Source organism: Vigna unguiculata, chromosome 4 (genome assembly GCF_037176805.1).
Source record: "Vigna unguiculata cultivar grain cowpea cultivar isolate G323 ecotype 2 chromosome 4, ASM3717680v1, whole genome shotgun sequence".
NCBI lineage: Eukaryota > Viridiplantae > Streptophyta > Magnoliopsida > Fabales > Fabaceae > Vigna > Vigna unguiculata.
This window is the reverse complement of record NC_140795.1, coordinates 39535617-39553041: the sequence shown is the minus strand read 5'-3', so window position 1 is coordinate 39553041 and position 17425 is coordinate 39535617. Positions and strand designations below refer to the sequence as shown.

The 17425-nt window shown below is 28.8% G+C and overlaps 1 pseudogene; it reads left to right on the top strand.

Annotated features, from left to right (window-relative positions):
- The first annotated feature begins 2376 nt into the window (after positions 1-2376).
- On the top strand, positions 2377-6473 carry LOC114182730 (silicon efflux transporter LSI3 pseudogene; annotated as a pseudogene).
- The last annotated feature ends 10952 nt before the right edge of the window (positions 6474-17425 follow it).

The following is a 17425-nucleotide window of genomic DNA, read 5'->3' as shown; positions in this document are numbered from 1 at the left end:
AATAATAATAATTATTAACTATAATTGTTGTTATCAAATATAATTATTATGATCAATATTACTATAAGTATTATTATTATCATTATTAACTACAATTATTTCTATTATTATATTACTATTACTATTACTATTACTATTACTATTATTATTATTATTATTATTATTATTATTATTATTATTATTATTATTATTATTATGTTTAATTACTCGGATAGTACCCATTTTGGTAGGAGTGTGTCAATTTGGTATCCGCGGGAAAAAAATGTCAATTGCGTCCCCACTTTTGAAAAAGCACCTCAATCATATCCCTTTCAGTTCAGTTGTAGCTTAGGCGAGGGACATCACTTTTGGGTGAAGAGCAATCTCGCTCAGGCGAAGAGATCTCGTCCAAGCGAGAACTCGCGAAACCTGCAGTACTCTCTGGTTATGAAAAATAAACAATCATCATATTGTTTATGCATGGATTAACCAAAAATAAAACATTTATTATATATTTCATAATTTATTTTGAAATTAAAATTAACTAAATAAAAGGTTAATGGAAATGAAAGAATCATAGGAGAGCATGAGTGAGACATGTACCATATGCAATGTTTAGTTTAAGTTAAAAACAAAACACAAAGTTCCCATCATAAATCCAACATTAGGTCTTGTAGATGGGGTACCTAAAAAAGGAGTCCTCACTAAAGAGGTGGCATAGGATCATACATTTAAAAACCCCAACATTTGGTGAATGGAGAATTGGATGTATAACTTGATTAGTAAACAATTTGCCCTTTAAGTTGAAGACACTAGGTGAATGCATTTTACTATTTTTATTCTTTGAAGGATGCATGCAGCGGAGATGATGTTGCCGTTCAACTGCACAATATCTGTTACCACTTGTATAGAAATTAGGCTATATAGGTTCCACCCCATTATCATTGTACCCTTGAATAGCAAAGATCCTTAGCAGACCTAGTACAATGCAATGCACTGATAACAGGGAAGTAAGGTTGCTTTCCTTGGTCTATTTTCTACTGTGGTGGTTACGACAGTTACTTGAGTTTGAAGTATTATGTGCATGTTTTATGGACTTGGAAAAATTATGTGATTGGTATTTTATTATATGGACTTGCAGTATTGTGCTCTATTGTCCTTGGTAGTCTATTAAAAAAAATACAATGTAATAATAACTACTCTTGTGAGCTTATTCAGTGGTTGAATAATGTCACATACTTTAATATTGTTTTATATAACTCAAACAACTTTTCTAATTTTATAAAATTTGTTTAACTTAATTTTAAATATTTTAATATATCTAGTAATTCAAGATAATTATACTATGTTAAATGTTAGTGAAATGTTTTAAGATTTTGTCCCTTAATCAAATGGTCCGAATTCGAATTCTAATAATATTACTTTATATAATAAATTATATTGATTAATTAAATTTATAATTAATACTGTATTTAATTTACAAGTTATCTTTAGATTAAGTAATGTGTTAATATAAATTCTTTATTATCAAGCAATAACTTGATCTTAAAATTTAATGAATAAACAGTAAATGTAGAGTGACGTTATGCCAATATAAATACGTCAGAGTATGTATTTTTTTATTACAAAGTTGGTACTGCATTCAATATCTATCAATTTTCGGGTATCAATTTTATTTTTTAGAAGACCCATAGTTTTTACATTGCCTATACATTTGAGTTAATGAAGTTATAACTAAATTTTTTATTCTTTATGGTTACATAAATGTTTGTCCGTGTTTATATAATGTTGAGAAAGGGTCACTTTCTTCCATGTGATTACGAGTTGTCCTGAGAACACTTATGAGTTGAATAAGATATTTTTTTATTTTTCAATTTCAATTTGAAAAAAAAAAAACTTTAGTTTGTTAAAGTTCACAGCTTTTCATGCAGATGGCATGAATTCCTATTCAAAGACAGCAAATTGGTGAAAGGTCGTATACGTTAAATCAGAGGGCGTGATAGATTGTGGCTTTCCAAGGTAAGTGAATTGAATATGTGTAGTGTCGTTTTTTCTTATCTTTGGTAATGGTTTCCATGATACACTTGACATGATTCGATTAAAATTACAATCAATTCATGCTTATGAATGTTCCCATTTTTCACTCACATATATTCTACTTTTATTAAGTTAAACTTATATAAGAGACTAACACTATTTTCAACCTAAAATCTTATGATTATGGTTAAATTTTCTCATTTTTATTCAATATGAGATTTAGAATATGTTTGATTCAACGTCGGAGAATTGATTAGAATCAATTCTCCAATGCAAAAGTAACATCATTTAACGTGATTTTTTTATTCTTTAATTGATTTTAAAAACTAAATACGTAGTGATTCCGCGTTAGAAAATCAATTCAAAACTCACTTAAATTTCTAATGCTTTGTAAAAGTTAAAGTTATAGAGTAGTAGATTAGACTTTTATGGAGGAAATCTCACTTGAATTTTCTGGTTTTCATGCATTTTTGTTAACAAATCAAATGACTTTTTATGTTCAGGAAAATTCATTCTACAAAACTTCATTCTATTATGAAGTTGGAATAACGGTTAGAGGTGACACTTTGAGTCTTTGATCAAAACTAGGTTCTTCAAGAGTTACAACAATGGCATTGGCATCTATTCCAAAACTAGTGCTTGGATTCGTTGCCTTTGCAATCTTCTGGATGCTAGCAGTTTTTCCTGTTGTGCCATTCCTTCCCATTGGAAGAACTGCAGGGTCGTTGTTAGGTGCAATGTTGATGGTCATATTCCAAGTTATTAGTCCAGATCAAGCATACGAAGCAATCAATCTTCCAATTCTAGGTCTTCTTTTCGGCACAATGGTAGTTAGTGTTTACTTGGAAAGAGTTGACATGTTCAAATACATAGGAAAATTGCTTTCTTGGAAAAGCAGGGGAGCAAAGGACTTACTCTTCAGAATTTGTGTGATTTCTGCTATTTCAAGTGCTCTTTTCACCAATGACACTGCTTGTGTTGTTCTCACAGAATTCATATTGAAAATCGCAAAGCAACACAACCTCCCACCACACCCTTTGTTGCTTGCACTTGCCACAAGTTCTAACATTGGCTCTGCAGCAACTCCAATTGGGAACCCTCAAAACCTTGTCATAACAGTTGAGGGTAAAATTTCATTTGGGCAATTTCTGATTGGTGTTCTTCCAGCTATGCTTGTAGGGGTTGTAATGAATGCTTTGATTCTCATGGTCATGTATTGGAGGGTGTTGTCTATTCAAAAGGATGAAGAGGATCCACTAGCAAGTCATGCAGCAGAGGAAGAGGTTAATTCTCATCACTTTTCCCCAGCCACAATGTCTCATTTTAGCTCACTCAACTCTGAACAGTGGAATACACGCATGGAAAATTTTAATCTTCCGAGTTCCCCTCACGTTCAGACTCTAATAAACCGATCGGTAGTGGGTGATGGTGAAATCGACAAGGTTCTCAGTAACACATTGGATTCCACGAGAAACTCAAATGCATCAAAGGAGGAGACAAATGGTATGAGTTATGAGACACGTGAGGAAACTACTAGTCCTTCAAAAACTGATGCGAAAGGGGTTAAACCAGTTGTGGAAACTGTCTTGAACACTTTAGAAGTAAAAGAGAATTTGAGTGTAAGATGGAGATATATACTATGGAAGTCGTGTGTTTACATAATCACATTGGGAATGTTGGTTGCAATGCTTCTTGGTTTGAATATGTCATGGAGTGCTATTTCAGCTGCTCTAGCTTTGGTTGTTCTTGATTTCCAAGATGCTGGACCATCCTTAGAAAAGGTAAGATTTATCTTTCATGGGTTATGTTTTCGGTTTTTAAACTATAACACGATTTGTATTTTCATTCTTATTTCAAATTTTGATTCTATTAGGTTCACATACTTAATGCATGGACCGAGTCCTTCTCATTCAACAACGTTAACTGTTATTTGGCATGACAAATGTCGAATCATGCTGACTTTTTAAAATGTTGTCAAGAGGGGAATTTGTGAACTGATCCGACTTGAGTTGTCATTTGTCACGTAAAAAAAAAACAATTAATATTATTGGGTGGAAAGGACTACATCTATATCTTGAGTATAGGGATCTAGCCTAATTAAAGTGTTTAAAATAGGGATGAAAATCAAAATCGTGTTATAGTATAGGGACAAAAACAATAATTAACCCTAATTTTTATTTTTCTCTTGAAACACAATCAGCAAGTAAAAATTGTTGTTTTGGTGCAAATTTAACTTTGGATAATGGTTTTTGTTGGAACAGGTTTCTTATTCACTATTGATATTCTTTTGTGGAATGTTCATAACAGTAGATGGTTTCAATAAAACTGGAATTCCAGGTGCTCTTTGGGAGATTATGGAACCTTATTCTCGAGTTGATCATGCTAGTGGAATAGCAATACTTGCTCTGGTTATACTTATCTTATCAAATGTGGCTTCTAATGTTCCAACTGGTATATGTCATGTTACTCAAATATTCAATTTACTTTTTTACTTTTTTTCAGTTATTTTTTCTTCTAACATTTTTGTTCTTCATGTCACATGGTTATTTTTAATGTTGAATGCATTGTCATGGAAAAGAAACTTGATTTGTAATGTTTTCTTTGTCCTGCTCACTCATTGGTGGTTAAAATGCTCTTTGTAAAAAAAAGTTTTATCAGTGTCCAAATGAAAACTTGTGAACGATTAGTTAACAAGAATCTTTAATAGCATTGAAAGTCTTCATTATGGCAACCAATCAATGAATAAACTAAATATTCATCAAAGTACTAAAACTCTACAAATAAGGATAATATCATTTTTGGGACCTTTGTCTTATTAGTTAACAAAGAACATTATAAAAGAGAATAGTGACTCGTTTTGTATGCATAAATATATATATATATATATATATATATATATATATCCTAATAGTTTAATTTCAGTTAGTTTGGGTTTAAATAATTTTACATTGCTAAAGAAGGTGCCAGATGTCACAAGTTTGGGTTTAAATAATTTTGTCTTCTTATCATTTATGTTACATACAAATATAATCACTGATTATTCCAAAAGTTGGTTTATGTTTCAACTATGAAACAAAAGACTAATCTGAGACATGTTTCTTCATATAAGAAAATGTTAATTGTGACTCATAAAACACATGCTTTTATGAGTCTTCTATCATTCTATTAGAAGTTTGTTAAATTGATCATAAATGTTGGTCTTATTTGGGATCTTATATATTTAATGATATAAGAGTTTAGTACCGATGACTAACATAATCTTATTTTGATATAAGAACTTTGAGAGCCTAATAAACTATGAAACTCCAAAAAGAAAATGGACTGCAAATGAATTATCATAACTTTTCATTTTATAATGGTAACCATTTAAGCAATTTTAAAAGCTATCATAGGAAAAGAATGAACAACTAAAATTATTTAATATATATATATATATATAATCTATTCATATTTTATTTATATATTTGTATTAATCGAGCTATCTAACATCTTTCTATTTATTTAAATTTATCTTTAATTAGACACTATCATGTTTATTTATATATATTTACTTATAATTATACAACATTTTATTTATTCAATTATAATATTTATCATTTTATAATATTTATCATTTTATTTGCTTATAACAAGTAAATATAATTATAATAGTTAGTGTGAAATGTTAAAATTTATAATAAATAAGGATTTGCTTATTGTAGTTGAAATTTTGACCTTTAATATTTAAATGGATTAATTTTACTCAAAATGATAAGTTTTTGAGTTATTGTTTTAATCAAGGTAAAACTCATTTTACTAACCATTACAAAATTAATTTAAATTTTTATAAAATATGATACAAATTAAGTACGTAAATTTAAAAGATTTATTTAATAATATTATTTTTTTCCATTTCCTAGTATTGAGAAAAATATAAATTATAAAATATATGATGAAAAAATTGTAATATATATATATATATATATATATATATATATATATATATATTATCAAAGATTTAATATAATATAATTATTCTTAAATAATAATTAATTGAAAAAATGACTATATTAGATTTGGAAAAGGACGTGACGACGATGATGGAGACAATGGCATAACGGTGGTGGCCCAAGGTAACAACATAGGTGATATTGTGCAAGGAGAAAGAGTGCACTATCTATAATGTATTTTTCGATCTAATAAATGAGTTATAATTTTTTATTTATGATAAAGATTATTTGATACTAAATTTAGTTTATAAATTAGTTTTTAAATTCGTTATTATAACTAATTATTTTTTATTCTTCTAGATCGTGTAATCTGAAAGTTTTCCAAGTTGCACAGTGTATTTTCAATTCTAAATCGGAAAATAATCTAGGTTTTTATTATTTTTTTCATTAAAGGTAAGTGATCATTTTATCACATCTATAGGGGTGCAGGAAGAAACATATGGAGATGCAGGAAGAGTTGGCCCATAAACTTTCTTACTAGAAGCCCCTTGTGCGCAGGGAGGAATGTTTGTCTTAGACCTTGACTTTTTCTTCACTTGTTTTAGTAAATTTTTTCAATGTAGAAGAATTTAAATATAAATATATATATTTTATTTAGTGGAGTAGATTTTGTAAATAATAGTAATATGATAAAGCAGTTTTTTTTTTCCTGCAAACCAAATACACTTAAGACAATGTAGTTGATAAACTTTTGGGTCAATTTTGTTTTAAATAATTATAGTTTAAAAAAATGGAAAGTAACATTGTATTGTAAAGTTTATGCCAATTTATTAAATCTAAAAATTTAAATTAATTTTAATACGATGACGTAATCTATCAAAAAATACATTTTACTTTTAGAAGTTTTAGATTTATATCACAAAATTCAAAATCAATTCAATTGTAGCACACAATTTTTCTTTTAACATATGAACAAATTTTATCTTTTAGATCTTTGAAAAAAAATATATTAGTTTGAAATTTCAACTTTGTTGATGCATTTAATCATCAAGATTTGAAGAATTTATCAATCATGAACTATGTCAATATTTGACAAAAATTGGGAAGTCAAGTATATTTTACTTGAATAATAACTTAATTCGTCTTATTTTAATTCTTTTTATTTCTACTATTTCAACAAAAAAAAAAAAGATCATTCTATATAATTCAAATTATTAATCCGTCTTATTTTAATTCTTTTTATTTCTACTATTTCAACAACAAAAAAAGAGACCATTCTATATAATTCAAATTATTAAAACAAGATTACAAAATAAGATGGAAGATGAATTTCTTACACACATAAAAGAAGTACCTGAAAATTTTTGTTTTAATTCACATTTGACACCCACCGCCACCGTGGGACCCTTTAAATACTTGAGCGATTCAAGGTCACTATGAATAACAAACTCCTTGCAGTGGCGGATATTGGTCAATAATTTTGGAGAGCCAAAATAATATACTCAAAAAGTTTAGACTCATCAATAATTGAATAAGAACTAAACTTTTCAGTTATTCCCTTTTCAATGTAAATAACCATACTGCTGGCAAGAAATTCATTTTTCATTTATTCTGCAATATTATTTTGATAATATTTATTGTAGGAAATGATACTTGAAGAGATAAAATATGATGAATTAGACGATCAATCAAGTAAAATGTCTTTGATATGTCTGTTCTTGCAAAAAGTGACATAATCTAATAATAGTTGATAAATTCTTCAAATATGGATGGTTAGGAGCATCAACAATAAAATGTTGCAGTTGAAATTATAAATTAATCATCTCTTTATCAACATACTTGTTTTTTTTTCAAGTTTAAGAATAAAAAATAATTTATCATAATCTAATAAAAATTTGAGACATAATTACTATAAGGAAAATATATGATAATCAAGTCACAATAAAAAAGTTGATTATGAAAAATACAGTACATTATTTTTTCTTCTATATTATAATGCTAACTATCAAACTAAGATTTAAGTATCAAGTGAGAAAAGAGACATTTATCTTCTTTTTTTCAAGAATGGAAGAAAACAAATAAGAGATGGGAGCAAAAATAATTAGTTTGTGTCTAGCTTCCATCTTTTCTTTAGGAACAAAAAGAAAATAGTTGAGAGTAAGAGATGAATACAATTCATGAGAAAATCAAAAGAAAATAAAAAACCATCTTAATAAATATTTTTATTTTTTATTGTATTTGATTTTATGTTTTATTATTTATTTACATTAAATATTGTACTTTATAAAAGATAGAAAGAAACATAATATACAATTTTAAAAATTTTAAAAATTATAAATTTCTAATATATAAACATATAATTTTAAAAAGAATTGGGGGATCATGCCCCCTCGTGTCCCTTTACAAAACTACCTTTGACTCTTTGGACACTAAGTAGTATTTCTAAGTTTGAAGGACTCGCACTAAAGTGTATAACTCTTTATCATAAGTGAAGTAGTTAGGGAGACATCATGAAGTTTTTCATTAAATTAAACAATGTGACATCCTATTAATCATTGTATTCAACGGTTATGGACAAATAACAATCATCGTATTGTTTATGCATGGATTAAAAAAAACATTTATTATATATTTCATAATTTATTTTGAAATTAAAATTAACTAAAATAAAGAAAAATTATAATTATAAGTAATATCTATTGTAAACAATATTAGATGAATAAAAAAAATAAAATAAAATAAATCATTGACTTTTGGTCGAAATATAAATAAAAAGTAGTAATATGTATTGTTATAAATGATCCAAAAGCATAATTAAAATAAACAAATAACATGTCACACATTTACTCAAACTATTTTCACTTTTACTGAAGAACAAGCAGCTGTATCCTCGATGTCTTCCACTAATGTTCCCACTTCTTCAACTTATTGTCACCAAACTCTGTCCTCAACGTTGCAATGACAAGCATATTTCTAAAATGAAAGAATCATAGTAAAGCATGAGTGAGACATGTACCATGCAATGTTTAGTTTAAGTTAAAAACAAAACACAAAGTTCCCACTATAAATCCAACATTAGAGATGAAAATGGAAAATTAAAAGTTCACTTCTCTGTTTTTTTTTTTTTTTTAACTTTTCTTTAATATTTAACTCTTTTAATGAATTTAGTAATAAAAGTACAGTTAAATATTTCCTTTGATTTATAGGTCTCGTAGATGGGGTACCTAAAAAATAGTCCTCACTAAAGAAGTGGCATAAGATCATAGATTAGAAACCCAAACATTTGGTGAATCAAAAATTGGATGTATAACCTCCTCACTAAAGAAAAGGACGGTGATTCTCTCACAAAAAAAAAATTGTAGAAATTTAAATTCAATAATATATATATATATATATATATATATATATATATATATATATATATATATTTCTTTATCATTAATTTTGGTGATCTTTTTGCTTATATTTTCTACATAGAGGACTTTTTTTTCTATTTAAAAATAATTTCAACAAAAATAAAAAACTATTGTTTATTATAGATGTATTTATTGTAAATATATAAAATGTAATGATTAGTGATGATGCTTACGTAGTAATATATTTCAATATATTGGACATTGAAAATATTGATTTCATATATAACATAATAGAAGTTAATTTTAAGAATTCTAGTTAGTTAATGCAAGGTTTATAAGAGGTTGATAAGAGTGAAATAGTTTGAATGTCATAATCTTTGTCATAAGCTTATGTAAATATTAAAATTTATAGGAATTGTTCTCAAGATATAATGAGAATAAATAAAAGTAATAAATAAATTTAGCTGTTTGATTTAATTATAGATATAATGTCAGAGTTAAGTTTTTATATTATGATTGTTTGAATATATATATATATATATTTATATATATTTGAACTTTCAAAATATATTAACAAGTCAACTTTGAACTTTAATTACTACTTGTACATTAACTATTTTGCAAGAGATATAAAACTTAGATACACTGTAAAATTTAAATTTATACTTAAATTCTTCAACACACAAATAACCGATGGGTTTTGTATTTAAGAAGTTGTAAGAGTCGCTTTTTTTAGGAAAAATTACTACTTTTTCTTAAACACGACAAATTATGTAAATTATTATTATCTTATCAGTTTATAACATTCGTCATAAAACGGTGCTTTTTTTTACATATGAGAAATGAATGTTATTTTTTTTAAAAGTTTAACTTTTCAAAAGATAAGAAAAAAAATGATATAAAAGAAACAAAAATATAATTTTAATTTTTGGATAGTTCAAGGTTAACCCGCTTTTACGTTTTCTCATTTAAAATAAAAAATTAGGACCATGTAGTTCAAAATAAAAACTATTTAAAAAATGCTTTTGAAAATTTTGAATTTTTTGAAAGTGAACGGAATTAACATGAACCTACGTATCTCCATATATGATGGAGAATAAGAGATAAAATATTTTGTAAGAAAACATTTTTGGACGGAAAAAAATTATTATCATTTTTAATTTTAATATAATATTTCACAACACCAAATTTATGAATATATATAAAATAATTCTAAATAATTTTAAAATTATCAAATTAGAAATATATCTAAAATGATTTAAAATATTAGAAATAATTAAATTAGAAGTAGATCTAAAGTGATTTTAAAATTTATAAATAATTAAATGAGAAATACAGCCAAACTGATTTTAAAATTTGAAAATATTTAAATTAGAAGTGAATATTTTAAAATGTTAAAAATAAAGACAACTAAATTAAAGTATTAATGGTAAAATAAGTGTTGTAAAGATTGAAATAGAAACTTAATTTAAAAAAAAAAAATTAGGGCGAGGCGTGCGAACAGTAATAAAAAATAAGGGTGCGAACAATAAGTAGCGTGCTAATAGCGTATGAAAGCAAATAGTAGACCGTGGTGTGGCGAACGATAAAACATGGCCTACCAACAAGTATATGGATGTAAAGAACTGAAAAAGGGGTGCGTAGAGCTAAACAGTCCAAAAAGAAATAAAGGGCAATCAAGAGGTGCAGAAAATGAAAGTCCAACAATAAATTAGGGATGCATAAAGTAAACATAGGGTACAAACAGTATAAACCCAATAGCGAATTAAGATGGGTGGTTCGGTGTTGTAAAAATGGAGGAAATGGAGGGAAGGGTGGTCTGCTGGAGATCGATAATCTGTAAAGTCCCATTTAAATAATAAACTTAATTAAATGAAACGTCACACAAGATAATATAAGAAGCAAAGTTATAAAGTATAATGTCACTCCTTACAAATATCTAAGGTACTTAGAATGAAATATTAGGCCACACCACGATGCCAATAACAAGGCAGGGAAAAAGATAAACAATATTCAAAATAAATGCTCAAAGAGCAAGACAATACATGGGCTACAACCCTAAAGAAACTAAAAAAAAGAAAAAGATATGATCCAAGACGAGCTAAGCAATGAAATTTCCATCACACTGATGACCATGAGGAGTCCTCCCATATGCTCACATCAATAAATTGATGATCATCGTAAAAGAAGAAAACCACAACAAACACACAAGCAAAACAAAAGTGGTAAGCTAGAGTAGAAGAACATTTTATCATACCATTGCATACAATTTTAAAAGCAAAGATACATACATCAATCCAACATGTGATGACCAGCAAAAAAGACACTAAGACTCAAGACACGATTATCCGAATACATATAATCAGTCGGATTCACCGAATGCTTGCACTTGTGGTGGCCTCTACTACTCTGCAAAGCCAATTGGCAATGGGTTTCACCCTACCATTCACAAGGTTAGCCTTCAAACATCTAAGGCCATTATCTTGCCAAAGACTAGGGCCTCCTGCTACTCTCACCACTTGAGTCAGTACGCTCTACGTGAGACTAACTGACTCTTTAGAGTGTCAGGATGCAATCCTTACTTGAATCCTTACTAAATTATATAATGAGGCACCACCATGAACTTCGTGGAATTACATCCTAAGTATGAGACATCACCATGAACTCCCACTAACAGGAGTCATGGAATTACATCCTGACCATGAGGCACCACCACACAACCATCGTGGAATTACGTCCTAACCAATGAGGCACCACCACGAAACCATCATGGAATTACGTCCTGACTAATGAGGCACCACCATGAGATCTCACCTAGAGATTCATGGAATTACGTCCTAAACCACATAAAATCATGTCTCACCAACCCATTATATAGTTATCATGCATACCAATTCCATGCCAACATTTATAACCAACCATTAATTCATGTTTCATACTAAGATCATACCAAACTTATTATTTCCAGTCCATGAACCATTCAACACATGCAAAATCAATCATTTCATGCTTTAACATAGTAATCCAACCAAACATGTGACAATCATCTAAGAACAGAGGGGAAAACAGGACTTGAGCACATTCTCGCCCAGTTCTCGCTCAAGCTAAAAGGCCTCGCCTAGGCGAGAGGATTTTCTCGCTCAGGCGAGCTCTTTTCGTCTAGGCGAGAGCTCGAAAAGTGGAAACAGTGGCATTCGCGTTCTCTCACTTAGGCGAGACCTCCTCGCTTGAGCGAGATCGACTCTCACTCAAAACAGGAGCTCGTCGTGAGCGATAACTCGCGCAAGATCCAAGAAGCAACATCTGGTACTCTCGCTTGGGCGAGACTCGCTTGTTTGGGGAAAATACTAGGTTCCTCCATTGTTCACGCATGCAAAATACAGAAACAATACCAAAATCACAGTTCAACCAATGGCAAGCAACCATAACAGCAAGCATACCTCATGAATATGGTTTACACCTAGAAAACATGGAAAAATCATGAAAAGTTGTAAACCCTAGCTTCCCTTACCTCAACGGAAGTCACTGTGAAGGGTGTAGGCACAAGTAGAAAGCACACAGCTCCAAGAACAGTTTTGTGAGCTAGAAACAGTGACACCAGAGCAAGGACAAGGTACTACAGTTAGCTCTAGTTGGAAACACGAAACTCAAACTGGAAAAAGAAAGAGTATGAGTTGGAAAACAACTTACGTGGAGCAGAAAATGGTTGAGCTAGCTAGACCAAGATTGAGACCAAACCCTAGCAGAGCACGGCTGTTGTTCTAAGAGGGGGGAAATGGGTTGTTTTTCTGAAAAGTGTAGAGAATGAAGTGGTTAAGGCAGTTTAGGGTCTTGGACACCCTATGGGCCAGCCTTAGGCCCAACTGATTAGGGAAGACCTTTAAAATATTGGTGCAGAATTAAGTGGGTCTTACAATTTCATAATTTTTTGTTGTTTAAATTCTTATGTATTATTTGTTATGGTAATAAAATTGCTAGAATGCATTTCAAAGAAGAATTCAGAAAATTGTAATCTCTACAAAAATGATATTTAGTCCATTCATCTAAAAATTTGAGAAAAAAGTGGTTATCTTACAAAATATCGTACTTTGGACATTTCAGAGTTTTAGTGAATCCATTAATTTGATGAAATTTCAAAAACACAGGTAAATCATAATTAAAATTCAATTTACTCCATAATTATTTATTGTTTAAACTCTCAGTATTATTTCATAGTTATTTATTTTTCAAACTTCTATATGTTATTTGTAATCATAAAAAAATCGATATTTAAAGCAAAAGATACATTTTATTTAGTTCTCTCATAAAAATTGGTACAATATTGTAATTTTATTGACATCAACAAACAAAAAATGTTCCTTACTTAACACATACAAAATGTTTAGATCTTTGTCCGTTGCAACATATTGTACAAAATTAGTTCCTAAATTGCATTTAAGTCCATTGTAATATAGTGGTGGATCACTCTTCACTCGTATGTTGAGAGTGGTTTTGCAACAACTGGTCCTGCAAAAAAGATAATCATATAGTTATAATAATTTTGTTTCATTTGTTCTTTTGTTTTTCATAAAATAGAGAAGATTGAAAAACTATAAGGGTCATCTTTTGAATACATAAAAGAGAGAAGATTGCAAAACACAATAATATTTCCCTTCATGGGACATGAGATAAAAAAAAAGAATTAATCTACTAATTACCTGAAGGTAGAACTAAAACCATATAATTAAAACTCTTAATAAAAGATGTTAGTTGAAATGAGAAGCCATATAGGAGGAATGTTATATAGTATGAGGTGTTTTTCTAAGATTTTGAGTAAACTTTACCACAACAATAAAATATAAGAATATGTTTGTCCTGGGTTAGAAAATCATATTTATACTTCTTCTTTCTTTCAGATGAAATACACTTAATTTTTTAGTATTATATCCTCAAATTATATCTTTTGTGATCGGTGAGATGAGATTTAAAATAGTGTAATTAGACAATATTGGTATGATATGATTTTAATGACAATTAGTATTAAGTTATAACGATGGACTAAAAAAAGAAACAATTAATTTACAATTTAGAAGTACTAGTAGTTTAAAAATAGTGAAATTCGAGTATTTTAATACTAAAAATTGTTAGTATAAATTGAATTGTTATAAACGAGTTTCATTATTTTAAAATCCATAATTTCTTTTTCATCTCTCTAAAAACCACTTTTCTAGACTTTCACTGACTTCTCTCTAAGGCTTCTCCTCCTTTGTTCGCCTGATTGAAGATTTGATACTGTAGGAGTGATTCTTATCGCGAGCACTTCAATTTGGACCGATCAATTTCTTTGTTCGCGTAAGTTAAATTTCAGCCATTTTTCCTTGGTTTTCTTTTAGTTTTTGTTGCATGTGAGGCTTTTCTACTTGCATGTGTTCTTTTAATCTTCTATATGAGTCTCAGTTGATCAGTGATTGTAATGGTGAGTCTTGATCGTTCTTGTGTTGTTCCTAGATATAGATAGAGCGTTTAGTGTAGAGTTGAAGGTGTTTTGGTGTTCCTTGAGTCTGTTGAGCTGTTTGGGTCAATTAAGTCGTTTTGTCAAGTAAGGGAAGTTAGTTTTTGTCTATGTGAGTGAGTCTGGTGAAAATTGATGGTTGCATGTTGATGCTTATAAATTAAGGAATGAGATTGGTTGTGATTGATGAATTCTGATATAACATGTACGAGATTGGCTGTGATTGATCAATTCTGATATAGTATGATGGTTGAAAAAATTGGTATGTTGAATGCTTATGGTTTTACCTTAGTGTGTGAATTAGGTAATTAAGATTATGGTTCAATTAGCAATTTGGTACCACATCTAATTGGTGAAATTTTTTTTGAAATGAAGTGATAAGAGAGAAGTACCAAATTGAGCTATTAGATAGCCCAAATTTACCTAAATCATAACACAAAAATCTAGTTTTTCTGATATACTAAGCCTCATGTGACAGCGCTAAGCGTTTATTTTTACGAGCCGAATAACATTGAGTGTTGGCTAGACGTCGCTGAGCGCTAAAGACCTCTACAGGTTTGGGAGTAATTAATTTCCATGACTTTGAGCGTTATATGCTGGCATTGAGCATTTGTTTTTACTAGGCAAATGACTTTGAGCGCTAGTGTTGAGTGTCCGATGCCTTGTTTTAACTATTATGCTTGATTTAACTTTTTAAAGTTATTTTGGGATTTATATGAAGTATGTTCATGGTTCTTATTATGATAAATTGAATATAAGGTAATGTGATGAACATATATGATGAAGTTTGAAGGATTTCAAGGGAAATTCCTTTGTTGTTATTGTTAGTGTATGCCTTGATATAGTGGAGTCTGGAAGGAGGTATCATGAACTCTAATAACCATTCAAACTCACATAGAGTAGAATTGATTATGCGGTGAGAGTAGTAGGAGGTTATAGTCTATCGATTTGTTCTCTGGTTATATGCTAGGATTAACCTTTTGTGGTTGGGTGATGACCCCTTGTGTCTTATATTCTGCGGAGTCTAGAGATCGTCATAGTTGCATACGTTCAGTGATACCTATATCTATGACATGTATCAGGATAATTGAGTTTAGTATCAACTTCTTGTGTGATTATAGATATAGATATGACACATACCATGTTGTAGTTTTTTTTAGGAAGATATAAATATATGTATTAATATTTCTTTTGAATACTAGCTTACCTTGTGTGTTTTTGTGTCTTCTTGTGTTGTTCGTCTCTTTTTTTACAATGATTACCTATTTGGTGGGAGTAGATGAAATTGCAAGTATAAAGACACTTCTAGTGAGTGAGGAGTTATTAATTAGAGTAGTGGAAGGTCTCGAAAAATTTTATTAAGCGGTTAGTTTTGTATAGAGTTTATTAGTTAAGTTTAAGTATATACATGATGTATGTTTATAATCTTTTACAAAATTCTATTAATATACCTTATACACTATATTACTTGTTTTTATATTATAAAGAAGCGTACTATTTTATTAATTTTAAAATGCTAATATGTGATGTCACATAATAAAATATATAATTAATTCTAAATTTACTAATACATTTTTTCATATTTTCTTAACTTTAAAATTTTCATCCTTTAAATACAACAAGTATTTATTATTAACAATGAATAATTTTCTATTGACTTTAGCTAATTTTTATTATTTATAAATTATTTAACTTTGAAAAACCCATTACAATTGTATTTTTTTTGGGTTTAAATTGCAAAGTTAAAAATCAAGGAAATTGCATATCGTGTCAAATCAATCGACCTTCAAATTTACACGTGTCTGTCTTCCCTCATCCCCTGATTCCGTATATTTCTTTTTCTCTCAATACAAAAATTGCTGAGTCTTGTCCTTTTTGGTTGCCATTATTCTCTTTTATACTAAAGAACAAATACCATGATAATATGCAAATTATTAGATAATCACATCCAAAATATTTGCTAATTTCAAACTTGTTTTGTAATAACTTGTAAAGACATTTTACAAAGTGTGGTGGTTCCTATTAATGCCATCTTAATATACTTGATATAAAATACTAATTGACTTTTAATATATCAAATTAAATTAGTAATATTTTCTACTGATTCACCAGCAACAATTGAAAATTTTCAATATCATATTATTTTTTAGACCATTTGTGGGAATAAGTTTTCAACTAAATATTATCACATTCATTTTCATTTTTTAATATGTAGGTGAATTACCATAACAAGTTTGTATCTTTAATTAGTGGGGAAAAATGGTTGGAATCCTATCTTAAAATTTAAAACAATAGCCATTTTAGAATAATCCTAAAATTTAAAAGATAAAAGAGTAAGTAACTTTTTCAAAAAGAAAAATGACCAGATTGAATTAATCTTATAAATAAGATAAATGAAAATTATATAATTTAGCCCAAAAATATAAGCAAATACAACTTTCCTTTCATCTTTCTCAATTTCATTTTTTATCATCTCGTTCTTTTATCAATCACTTATTACATTTCTTACTTGTTTATTAAAAAGTTAGATGAGTTGAATTATAATCGACAGACATTTTAAAATTAAAAAAAAAAAAACAGATACAAAATATTTACTAATATAATTTTCACGTGTTTGACAAGTTGGTTTATTC